The sequence below is a fragment of the Macrobrachium rosenbergii genome, chromosome 30, assembly GCF_040412425.1.
Source record: "Macrobrachium rosenbergii isolate ZJJX-2024 chromosome 30, ASM4041242v1, whole genome shotgun sequence".
NCBI lineage: Eukaryota > Metazoa > Arthropoda > Malacostraca > Decapoda > Palaemonidae > Macrobrachium > Macrobrachium rosenbergii.
In genome coordinates this window covers 35,460,627-35,473,146 of record NC_089770.1, presented here as the reverse complement: position 1 = coordinate 35,473,146, position 12,520 = coordinate 35,460,627, and the positions used below count along the sequence as shown (strand labels likewise).

The 12,520-nt window shown below is 39.2% G+C and overlaps 3 pseudogenes; all 3 read left to right on the top strand.

Annotated features, from left to right (window-relative positions):
* The first annotated feature begins 8,032 nt into the window (after positions 1 to 8,032).
* LOC136854819 (cytochrome c oxidase subunit 1-like) lies at positions 8,033 to 8,688 on the top strand (annotated as a pseudogene).
* An 897-nt stretch (positions 8,689 to 9,585) lies between these two features.
* LOC136854818 (cytochrome c oxidase subunit 2-like) lies at positions 9,586 to 10,219 on the top strand (annotated as a pseudogene).
* Positions 10,220 to 10,553: 334 nt separating this feature from the next.
* On the top strand, positions 10,554 to 11,233 carry LOC136854817 (ATP synthase subunit a-like; annotated as a pseudogene).
* The last annotated feature ends 1,287 nt before the right edge of the window (positions 11,234 to 12,520 follow it).

The following is a 12,520-nucleotide window of genomic DNA, read 5'->3' as shown; positions in this document are numbered from 1 at the left end:
GTGGGGGTAAGTTTGGGGTAGCTAATCCCTCTGCTGGTGTCCAAACGGTCAAACCCAAGTCAGTGGGTCAGTCAGACGATCGGAATATAGGCGACCCGGAAATGAACTTGTTTTTTGTTGATGTTTTCTTTGTACCCGTCTTTTTCTTTTTTTTTATGTAATGCAAGAATGAATACATATATGCACTGACACTCATATATGTGTTTAATTGTTTAAGCATATGGGTATGGAAGTATTTGACATATTATTCAGTAATTCATAAGGCAAAGAAAATCAATACTAATCCATGATATGGAGATATTTATTTACAAAAGTACAAATCCATTATTTTGAAAGCTTGAGTATTTTGTTACATTTTGATCTATTAGATACAATTTTATTATTCAACACTCTCATTCTAAAAACATGCGACATCTTACGAAAAATGTTGTTATATCCATAGGGAGCATTACATGTTTTCAATAATGAGTGATAATGCTTGCACATTACCCTTTCCTGGCCTAAGAGTATCATATCCATGATGAATATTGAACAGTTTTTTCCATTATTTTCAGCTTTTCATAAAATTCCTTACTTGGCAATGTTAACTTATTTTGCTGTCTCTCAATAACGCTAACCCAAGTGCCACTTTTATTCTCCAATCTTGCAGCCTAGAAATTGATACCTAGGAAATTTTGAGGCCATGTATCCGCCAACATACCGAAGACCCTCTCTGTCTGCAACATGTGACAAAGTACTTATCCGTTCTTCAAATTCGAATCGTATGTATTGTCGTCTTCTGTGATAAAATCTTTTTTCCTCCATGGAAGCAAACACCATGGCTGAGATAGAGCTCTTTTTCCAAATCCTTTTCTGCCACATCTTCACTCTTATCATGAGAAATGTATGATTCTTTACACATCGTGGCATCACTACATTGGTTAGGGTTATTGCAATTCCTTCCCATTATAGAAATGTCTTTACCGAGAAGATATGACTTAATTCTTCTCTTAAATGTAACCGGACAAGGATGATCGTAGTAAATGCCCTTTTGTCGGATGCATCCAAACATATGCTCTAATCATCCTGATTGAGTCTGTAAGTTAATATGTATGATACATCATATTTAGCTTTCACCATTTCATATAACAGGGCAAAGATTTGCACGAAATGATAATTCCCTTCTGAAACCGATACAGGCTCACACGTTTACGCCCACACACTCTCATTGTTTTAGCAACGCTTTTCATTTCCTCAGAATTTTATTTTGTTGTGTCAGTTGCAACCATATGCATTTCTTTGTGCCTTTTTTGTCATAAGAACTCTTGAATTGAATAAATCAAACCATGCATCAGCAAGTTTGATAAAATCTCAGTACTTTTCAATGTTTGCTCTCTAAAAGTCCTTGTTTTTCATAAAGTCTATTGCTTTTGAAGTAGTTTCTGATAGAAGCTGAACGGCTTTCTTCACATTCATGCGTGCTGTTCCTTAACACATAAAATTATTTTCAGTCAAGCTATAGGTGGGTCGTAAATCACTTACACTCTTCTTGACAATTTCTCGTACACATTCACTTTGAACAAAGCTTCCATCACTTAACTGGAAGCCATAATCAGAAAATTATTCCTTATTAGTTTAATGAGATGAGGGGTCAGCAAATACATACACACCTCTCTCCGAATCATAAGGATTTGAAAATGAATGAAATGGTTTCTGTACTTATACCAATACTATTCCAAAGGCTGACATTTGTAGGGCCCATATCACTTACTATAGCTACCACTGGAAAACCAATACTCTCTACACTTACAATTAACTTGTATAATAAGTCTTTGGTCATATTGGTGTTGAAATTGTAAAAAACAAGCTGTTTCATGCTTGTGTAAGTCCTCGAATCATTACACACTGCACTCTAGATTGTGGATCAAATAATTCGTCTATTCCCCTATCGTAGGACCAGATTTGAGAAATTGTACATTCATCAAAGACATAACACATAATCGTTTATATTCATTCACTGAATGACCCTTTTTCTTTCAACATTTGAAGCACTGTTTGCAAAATGCCCAGTTCCGCGTCTATTTTTGATGACCAACGTTTTAAAGTACTCTCTGAAGGAAGAGGAATTCCACATTGTTTACGCAAATATTTATATGCTTTAGGACCTATATTCCTTAAAGTTATTGCTCGGCTTATATCAGACACTGACCAACGTTTCATGTATTTACCATTTATGATGCTTTCCACATGAGATGGAGAAAAAGTTTGCCAAGGAATGTCTTGCACCGTAAAAAACGTCGTTATTTAATTTTATTATGTATCCACTAACACTCTCTTTTCTTTCTCCCACTGTTCTTTTTCTGAGATGATGATTATTTCTTTCCTGCATAACCTCTTCTAGTTGGCGCTGCACATCCTCCAGTGTCTTTGTTTCATCTTGCTGATCTACGTCATCAAATCTTGCACAGAATGAAACATCTCCATTTTCAACATGAATTTCTTCACCACATACTGATCTATTTTCTTCAAATGATTCTTCAACTAATCGTTTCAGATTTCTTCTCTCTGCACGTGATTGTCGAAATCTGTTTAGCTCATCAGTACCTAATATAAAGAAGAAATAATATTAGTTATGCCAAGTAATAAAAAAAATTCTTGTTTACTCTCTCTCTCTCTCTCTCTCTCTCTCTCTCTCTCTCTCTCTCTCTCTCTCTCTCTCATTTCATTTTATTTACTTTGAAAATATATTCGATCATAATTTTTTCTTATTATAAGGCTATGAAATCTCTCTCTCTCTCTCTCTCTCTCTCTCTCTCTCTCTCTCTCTCTCTCTCTCTCTCTCTCTCTTTACGTGTATATATGTATAACCTATATTTATAATATTGTATATACAGTTATTTCCAAGATTATACATATGGACTAATTACAGTAATATCATTAGAGATGGTTGATACTGACCTTTAGATTTAGGCAAGTGAAGAAGAAGAGTTGGAACTGCAAGTGACTTCAAAAGTCTCTTTCTAGGAGCACTGGTTACATTTGCCGAAATTTGTTCTTGACTTTTGAAATAAGCACTGTCCTCAAAATGTGTGCTACATATCCTACTGTTAGGAGAATTGAATTTGTCTTTTCTACGACAAACATGAATCCACTTTTGTCTTGTTTCTGCATCTTAGGAAGCGAAAAAAATGATATGCCTTCTTTCTTTCTACCATGAGAATTGCAACCAAACACTGCACAAATAAATGGCATTTCTCGAAAATTACTCTATATAATAAAACGGTAACCCACTGGTGATTGGAAATGTACTGAAGAGAAATTTGTATACTGCTATTGACAATAACACACGAACAACTGATGTGAGTGAAGTCAATCACAGGAGTTTATAGTGACCCAGGTCGCAAACCGACCTGTGGACACCAGACACCAGCGGCTTGGGGGGGATAATCCTCACCCCCCCCACAAGTGACCGTACCTGTCTACTCTCTTTACCTTGGGTATAAGTGAATGATATTTTTGATTAGTCAGGCGATCTTTGATTGGTCTCATTTGGACGTCGAGTTTCCTGGAGGATCATCCTTGTGGGCGTAGGATCGCTGTTGGATGGGTCCTATCGAGTACCATAATTATATTCATTTGCCTTCACCACTTCACCTCACTTTTTTGTCTCTGGACGCAGAGACATATAAGTATCTGAAAAGATCACGGCTATAACTCCAGTGTTACGGTGGACAGCAATATATGATTAAGGAGATCACGGCCACTGCTCCAGTGTTTCGGAGGAGGAAATTACCACTAGATTAATTAGTTTGTAATTGATAGGTTGTTCTTACTTTCGAATACCTTCTCCTATCTGAACCCCCTTCTCTTTGTGGATGTATCTTTGCTTTTTTCTGTCTTAATTGGGTAAGTGTGTTGGTTTATAAATCTTTCAGGTTGATTGGTGTTCATTAATAATTGTATTCCGAGGTTCAGGAATAACTTCTATCTGCAAATTTTGTATTAAATTTAAGTGTTTTTGTGGTGTTTCGTTTTCCCCCATGAATTGATTTTGCACTATTAATATTGTTTGAGAGCTATTCCACTGACTGTGGACTTAGCTTGTGGTTGTGAACAGGGTTTGATAAGAGTTATTTAATTTTTAGTAACGGAGGAAAAGGACCGTTACAATAGGTATGCATAGGGATTGACAGATATTACTGCTGAATACTCCATTAAACACATCACTGTAGAATTATTACTGCATTATATTTACTTTTTGAAATTAAACTACAAAAAAGGTTATTTAAAATTAGACGTACAAATAATTATGAATATATAATCTCTATAATTCGATAACTTGAAGATTGTGCAAATTAGATCTCATAATTATGGTAAATAGCGAAACACCATTTCATCCATACAGAAACTCTCTCTCTCTCTCTCTCTCTCTCTCTCTCTCTCTCTCTCTCTCTCTCTTCGTTGACATCCAAGTTAGAATAATCGGCTGATTTGCCTCCGGGTGTAATAATCTTTATCTTCATTACCTCTATGACATTAACCTCCGAGAAACTTTCATTCATCTCCCCCCTTTTTGTGCTATTTGCCGAGAATTTAGTAAATCATAAGAAGCTGGAACAATTTGTCTATAGTACTGGAAACTGAATTTAAAGATCTTTTGTTATTAATAGATTATATATATATATATATATATGACTATTTATCACATCACCGTGATTCATATACAATAGCTTCAAACGTCCTTTAATATCAATTCACTCTACCTCGGAAGTAATATATTTTCATATATGTTGAAGGGGAATTTTAGGTGATAATAAGTCCACCGTCCCGTGGGATCGATACCTCTCTTGTGGCCGACTGGTTAGTGTGTCACTGTAGTCCTGATTCCCCGTCCGTCGCTGGTTCGATCACGGGACGGTGGACTTATTATCACCTAAAATTCCCCTTCGGTAGCATATATATATATATTACTTCGAGGTAAATGAATGAATAATATAGCTTTTCTGATTATATATATATATATATATATATATATATATATATATATATATATATATATATATATATATATATATATATGTATATACATATGTATATATAAACATATGTATGTATGTATATATATATATATATATATATATATATATATATATATATATATATATATATATATATATATAGTTATGAATTATCTAAGAATAGTTCTAAAAATACCTCAAGTATTTTCGTCTCCTAGATATAAGGAATCTCTATTTTTCTTCTCAAAATGTAAGTAGGTGTAACATTTTTATTTGTATAATTTTTATGTTAATTACGTTGTTGGCTGTAAACCAGAGACCTCTCTCTCTCTCTCTCTCTCTCTCTCTCTCTCTCTCTCTCTTGTCTTGTTACGTGACATGTTCCAAGCAAGAAGGGTGATAGCACTGTCAAGAGCCAGTGTTTAAGAGAATCGAAAACAATATTTTTCCCTTTAGGAATAAGCCAGGAGCGAACGTTCCAGCAAAAGTTCAGGCCATCCATACAACACAAAACATGTAGTGCCTATTGCAAACAGCCCTATACGTCAGGTCAATCTCCATTCCAATAAGACAGCCAGCGCAAACAGGAGGAGGCAGTAAAACCAGATAACGTCCATGCTGTTAAAGGACATAAAAGTCGAGTCCTCACTGGATCCAAATATTCCGGAAGAAAAAAGTGACGATACTGAAAAGAACTTTCACATTTCACATTTCAAATTTTATGTGAACGAATACGTTCCATTACCATAAGCTCTCAGAGAGAGAGAGAGAGAGAGAGAGAGAGAGAGAGAGAGAGAGAGAGAGAGAGAGAGAGAGAGATTTTTCTTTCCCCATAACAAAGGGGATACTAACAATTAATCAATGAGTATTGGAAAATAAACCCACAAATTTATAAAAGCCAAGTACAATAAGGAGTTTCTTTTAATTTTAGTCCAACCGTTGATCTTTCAAGATCCCATTTCATTATTTCTTTACTCAAATTTATATACGCGCCAGTGTTCATTGAATTATCTCCCATCTCTTTTTCTTTTCCGTTAATTGCCTCAGTCGCGGAGTGAATTCTTTTGCGTTTCACAGAGCGTACGTACCGCCATTTAATAACATTTATCAATTGCCGTGCACGAGTGGGTATTCATTATCCAAGACTTGCGTATGCCGCAAGCACCAAATCGCATATTGTATGCAAACCCCATAACTTCCCTTTCCTCATATCAGGGAGCAACCACTAGTTCTTAAGACTAACCACCCACGAGTGCACGCCCAAGGGTTTCGTTTCCATAGTGCCACTAATCTGAGGCACTGCAAACCAATTAAGCTACGGAAGCACTTACCCTTTCTCCTTTCCCTCTTAGTCCTTACTTACCTTCTACCTCAAGCAGAGTGCCATTTCTTTCAGTGCTATTTGATTGCACTGACCTTCTAGCGTTGCTCCCCGGAGCACACCAGCACCATAGTGCCACCAAATCGAAGTAACCACTTATATGCCACTGCACCTGTACCTGAGATACAGAGTGCCCACAACAGTGTATCCGCTCATAAGGATCGTAGCGCCTTCAGGATCACTCCCATTTCCTAAGTGTTTCCGCCCATAAGGAATTTATACCTTCAGGATCACTTCCATACCTACCAGTGTATCCACCCATAAGGATCAGACGTCCTTCAGGATCGCTCCATCAGTGTGACCTTCGCACGGCACACTCAACCACAGTGTCACCTTATTGGAAGGGTGCCACCACATTACGGGACACTTCCACATCGTCACAGACCATTTCCCCTGGTCTTCCTCATAAACTATAATCATGTCTTTATTACAGCACCAAGCCCTCATGAACATGGGCCAGGAAGCAGGGTTCACGGACAGGAACTCACCCAGTGGATGGAAGAACAGCTGAATGAAATACTCCAGGTGGAACGAGAAGAACGAAAAGATCACAGGAGGTATGAAGAGGCCAAGACAGCAAGAGAATTAGCCCTCAAAGACAAGGAGCTCGAGCTGGAGAGAGCGAGGAAGGAAAGCGCTGAAGCTATAGCACTCCAACAAGCCTCCAACCCCATACCTGCTGCACCAAATGCTCCGCTCTCAAACCTTAACTCTCTAGTCCCCAAGTGGACTGAGGAAGAGCCAGAAGCATGACTAGAAGAGGTCGAGGCGCTCTTCGACAATTTCAACACCACTGAGGCCGAGAGGGCCTTAGTGCTGACCGAACACCTGGAAGGAAAAGCAAAGGCAGCCCTCCACTCACTGGCGCAGAGTCAAAGAGGCGATATGACTGAAGTCCGTAGGGTCATCGCCAAGGCCTACAAGATTACCCCGGAGAAATGGACACAACAGTTCCGAGGTCTTGCCAAGGAAGTCGGCTGGTCCTGGACAGAATGGACCTGTCACAAGACCCAGTCTGGTACTCGCTCTCATGCACGACCTTCGTGGACCTATTCAACCGGACCATGCTGGAGGACCTCTTCCAATGTGTGCCTGGGCCCCTTGCGGTACATCTCAGCGACAAGCTGCCCACCACACTTATGGAAGCCTGCCGCTTGGCTGACAACTGGGAAACTTTATTGTAATTAGGGCTCTTATGGTTGAAGATCTGATCCATAGAATGGATCAGATCTTTAACAATAAGAGCCCTAATTACACTATTCTTTTATACTCAAATTAGAATCACCTCTCTTACTCTAAAATCACCCAAAATAGCAACATTTAGACCAACCCACTCACAAAGAATAGCAGTATTCAGCCTAATTAACCTCACGCCAATTCTATTCCCCCTAGCCCTTGTAATTCAATTCTAAGGTTTTAAGTTAACTATACTAGTAGCCTTCAAAGTTCCCAACAAGAGTACCAATCTCTTTAACCTTATAAGCTACGGTATAGTCACATTTTCAGGATTGCAGCCTAACGTCTTAAATTTAAACTACATAGCCTGGACAGAGAATAATCCCATGCACAGATTTACAATCCATTACCTTTAATCGGCCACCTACCCACGCAACGGTGGCTTTTCTCAACAAACCATAAAGACATTGGAACTTTATATTTTATCTTCGGAGCATGAGCAGGCATGGTAGGCACATCACTAAGACTCCTAATTCGGGCCGATTCAGGACAAGCAGGCAGACTAATTGGAAATTATCAAATCTACAACGTAACTGTCAATGCCCACGCATTCGTAATAATTTTCTTCTTAGTTATACCAATCATAATTGGTGGCTTTGGCAACTGACTAGTACAGTACCACTAATACTAGGGGCACCAGACATGGCATTCCCACGAATAAATAACATAAGATTCTGACTCCTACCTCCCTCTCTGACACTACTTCTCTCTAGAGGAATAGTAGAAAGAGGCATTGGCACCTGATGAACTGTCTACCCGGCCCTAGCAGCCAGCACCGCTCACGCCGGGGCCTCAGTAGACCTGGGTATTTTCTCCCTCCACTTAGCCGGGGTTTCCTCAATCTTAGGAGCCGTTAATTTCATCACCACAGTAATCAATATACGAGCCCCTGGAATAACTTCAGACCGGCTACCCCTATTTGTATGAGCTGTCTTCTTAACAGCCATTCTACTTCTCTCTTTACCAGTCCTAGCCGAAGCCATTACTATACTTCTAACAGACCGGAACCTAAACACATCTTTCTTCGACCCTGCTGGAGGGGGTGACTCAATTCTCTACCAACACCTATTCTGATTCTTCAGACACCCAGAGGTACATATTCTAATCCTACCAGCCTTCGGCATAATTTCTCATATTGTAAGGCAAGAATCAGGGAAAAAAGAATCATTTGGGACACTCGGAATGGTCTATGCCATGATGGCAATTGGAGTACTTGGCTTTGTTGTCTGAGCCCATCACATGTTCACCGTCAGGATAGACGTAGCTACACGAGCATACTTCACTTCCGCCACAATAATTATTGCCGTGCCAATAGGAATCAAAACTCTCAGATGACTGACCACCCTTCATGGTACGCAATTCACCTACAGCCCCTCATTAATTTGAGCCCTAGGATTCATTTTCCTATTCACCATAGGAGGACTAACAGGTGTAGTCCTAGCCAACTCATCCACTGACATTATCCTCCATGATACATATTATGTAGTTGCCCACTTCCATTACGTTCTATCCATGGGAGCAGTATTTGGCATCTTCGCCGAAATCGCCCACTGATTCCCCTTATTTACTGGGGCTGTCACTTCACCCTAAATGATTAAAAATTCACTTCACAACTATATTCATTGGAGTAAATCTAACTTTCTTCCCACAACACTTCTTATGGCTAAATAGCATGCCTCGACGATACTCTGACTACCCAGATGCTTACACAACAGGAAATGTTGTATCTTCAGTAGGATCATTAATTTCCCTAATCGCCGTATTGGGATTCATCATAGTAGTGTGAGAAGCGCTTACATCTAAGCGACCCGCTCTATTCTCCCTATTCATGCCAACTTCTACCGAGTGACAACACAACCTTCCACCAGCAGATCACCGATACAAAGAAATCCCCCTAACAGCTATCTAAAATGGCAGATCACTGCATAGGATTTAAGCTCCTAATAGGAAACCTAGTTTCTTTTAGAAGCAATGGCAACATGAAAAGCCCTTAACCTCCAAGACGCAGCATCCCCCCTTATAGGGCAACTAATCTTTTTCCACGACCACGCAATACTAGTTTATCCTCATCACCCCCCTAGTCGGATTCATACTCTCATCTCTATTCTTCAACTCACTAACAAACCAAATTTTATTAGAACATCAAACTATCGAGACAATTTGAACAATTCTGCCTGCAATTATCCTAATTTTTATTGCCCTTCCATCCCTGCGTCTACTATACTTGCATGATGAGGTAAACAACCCAAGAGTGACCCTCAAAGCCATTGGCCGACAATGATACTGAAGGTATGAAAACTCAGATTTCACTCAGATCAGATCTGACTCATACACAGCGTCAAGACGAGATATCACAGAAAGATAATTTCGACTTCTAGAAGTAGATAACCGAACAATCTTGCCGATAAACACCAAAATTCGAGCCCTAATTAGAGCAGGAGACGTTATTCACTCATGGACAGTTCTGGCCCAAGGAGTAAAAGCAGATGCAGTACCTGGACGACTTAATCAAATCAGGTTTCAGATCAATCGACCACGGCTATTCTACAGACAATGTTCAGAAATCTGCGGAGCAAAACACAGATTCATGACAATTGTCATATAAAGAACTTCAATTAAATCCTTTTAAATTGAACTTCATCTAATAGTAATAACTCACTAATTGACTGAAAGCAAGTGTAAGTCTTTTAAACTTACAATAGTAGTTATGCCTACTTCTAATGATTAAAATTAGTTAAAACATAACGCGAGCTTGTCAAGCTCTAATTATTACAGTAATATTTTAAAATCCCTCAAACAGGCCCCCTATTATGACTAAACCTGTACATATTTTTTACAGTAATACTAGCCAAAATTATCATCTCAAGACACTTTATCAAAACACCCATTACAATTGACCTGCACGTAGCCCCTATAAAAACGGACCAAGCAAACTGAAAATGCTAACAAACCTGTTCTCAAGATTTGACCCAATCTCTAGGATTAACCACCTATCTCTAAACTGAGCATCCACAATACTCAGGCTATTGTTTATCCCTTACCCATTTTGAGCTATACCGTCACTCTCTTCACTGATATGATCCTCAGTAACAGCATCCTTACACAAAGAATTCAAAACCCTCTTAGGGCCAACCAACCCGGGAAGAACTATCATATTCGTCTCTCTATTTAGATTTACCGTATCCAATAACTTTTTAGGACTCATACCTTACATCTTCACAAGAACAAGGCACGTATCAATACTGTAACACTGTCCTTAGCTCTGCCCTTATGAACAGCATTTATACTATTCGGATGAATCAACCGAACCCAACACATATTCGCCCACCTCGTGCCAGCAGGAACCCCAGGACCACTTACACCAGTAACAGTATTGATCGAAACCATTAGAAACGTAATTCGCCCAGGAACCCTGGCCATTCGGCTAGCAGTCAACATAATCGTCAGACACCTTCTCTTAACACTAATAGGAAACACAGGACCACACTTAGGCCACACAGCAGTATCCATACTAGTATTAGCCCAGATCCTTCTTCTAATTTTAGAAGCAGCAGTTGCTGTAATTCAATCTTATGTTTTTGCTGCTCCAAGAACCCTTTACGCTAGAGAAGTAAATTAATGCCAAAACACGGACATCATGCCTACCACCTAGTTGACATCAGACCATAACCATTAGAGCTATAATACTTACCACTGGACTTGTAAAGTGATTCCACCAATTCAATACAGACCTCTTAATTCTAGGAATCACAGCAACCTTATTAACAATAATCCAATGATGACGAGACATTACACGAGAAGGAACACATCAAGGTCTTCACAGATCAAAAGTAGTCAACGGTGTCCGATGGGGAATAATTTTATTTATTGCCTCTGAAGTCCTCTTTTTCTTTTCATTCTTCTGAGCCTTTTTCCATAGTAGACTATCCCCCACAGTAGAGTTAGGAACATGCTGACCACCAGCAGGAATCAATACCTGCAACCCCTTTCAAATTCCTCTTCTTAATACAGCAATTTTACTAGCCTCAGGGCCACAGTAACCTGAGCGCACCATGCTCTTCTCGCATCCAACCACACCCAGGCCCTTCAAAGTCTAGCACTCACTATTACACTAGGCATGTACTTCACAGCCCTTCAGGCCATAGAATATTATGAAGCCCCCTTCACAATCGCAGACTCAGTATATGGATCAACAATTTTTGTAGCCACTGGTTTCCCATGGGCTTCACGTAATCATTGGATCCTGCTTCCTTCTCGTATCCCTATACCGACTATATATATATGCCACTTCTCATCAGCCCACCAATTCGGCTTTGAAGCAGCCGCCTGATACTGGCACTTCGTAGACATAGTGTGACTATTCTTAAACATTTCAATCTACTGATGAGGAGGATAGTTAAATGATTATCTAGTATAAATAGTACAATTGACTTCCAATCAATTGTGTCTGGTATTTCCAGGATAATCAGTGTTAATCGCAATTACTCTCATCACTATCATTTTAATTGTCTCAATAGCAATTATAATTATTTCTACCCTTCTAGCTAAAAAAAACCATTGCCGACCAAGAAAAAAGATCCCCATTCGAATGTGGATTCGACCCTAAAGGATCCGCTCGTCTGCCCTTCTCACTGCGATTCTTCCTAATTGCTGTTATTTTCTTGATTTTCAATGTAGAAATTACTCTCTTACTCCCCCAACCACTATTATCACCTTCACAAATGTAAAAACATGAACTGTGACAGGCCTATTCTTTCTTTTTATCCTACTCTTGGAACTCTAACACGAATTAATACAAGGAGCCTAGAATGATCAGAATAAGAGATCACAGTCAACTATGATATTTGATTTGCACTTATAAGGTGCTCCAAGGAGCTGATCTTAGTTGAAAAGTGAGCATCGCACC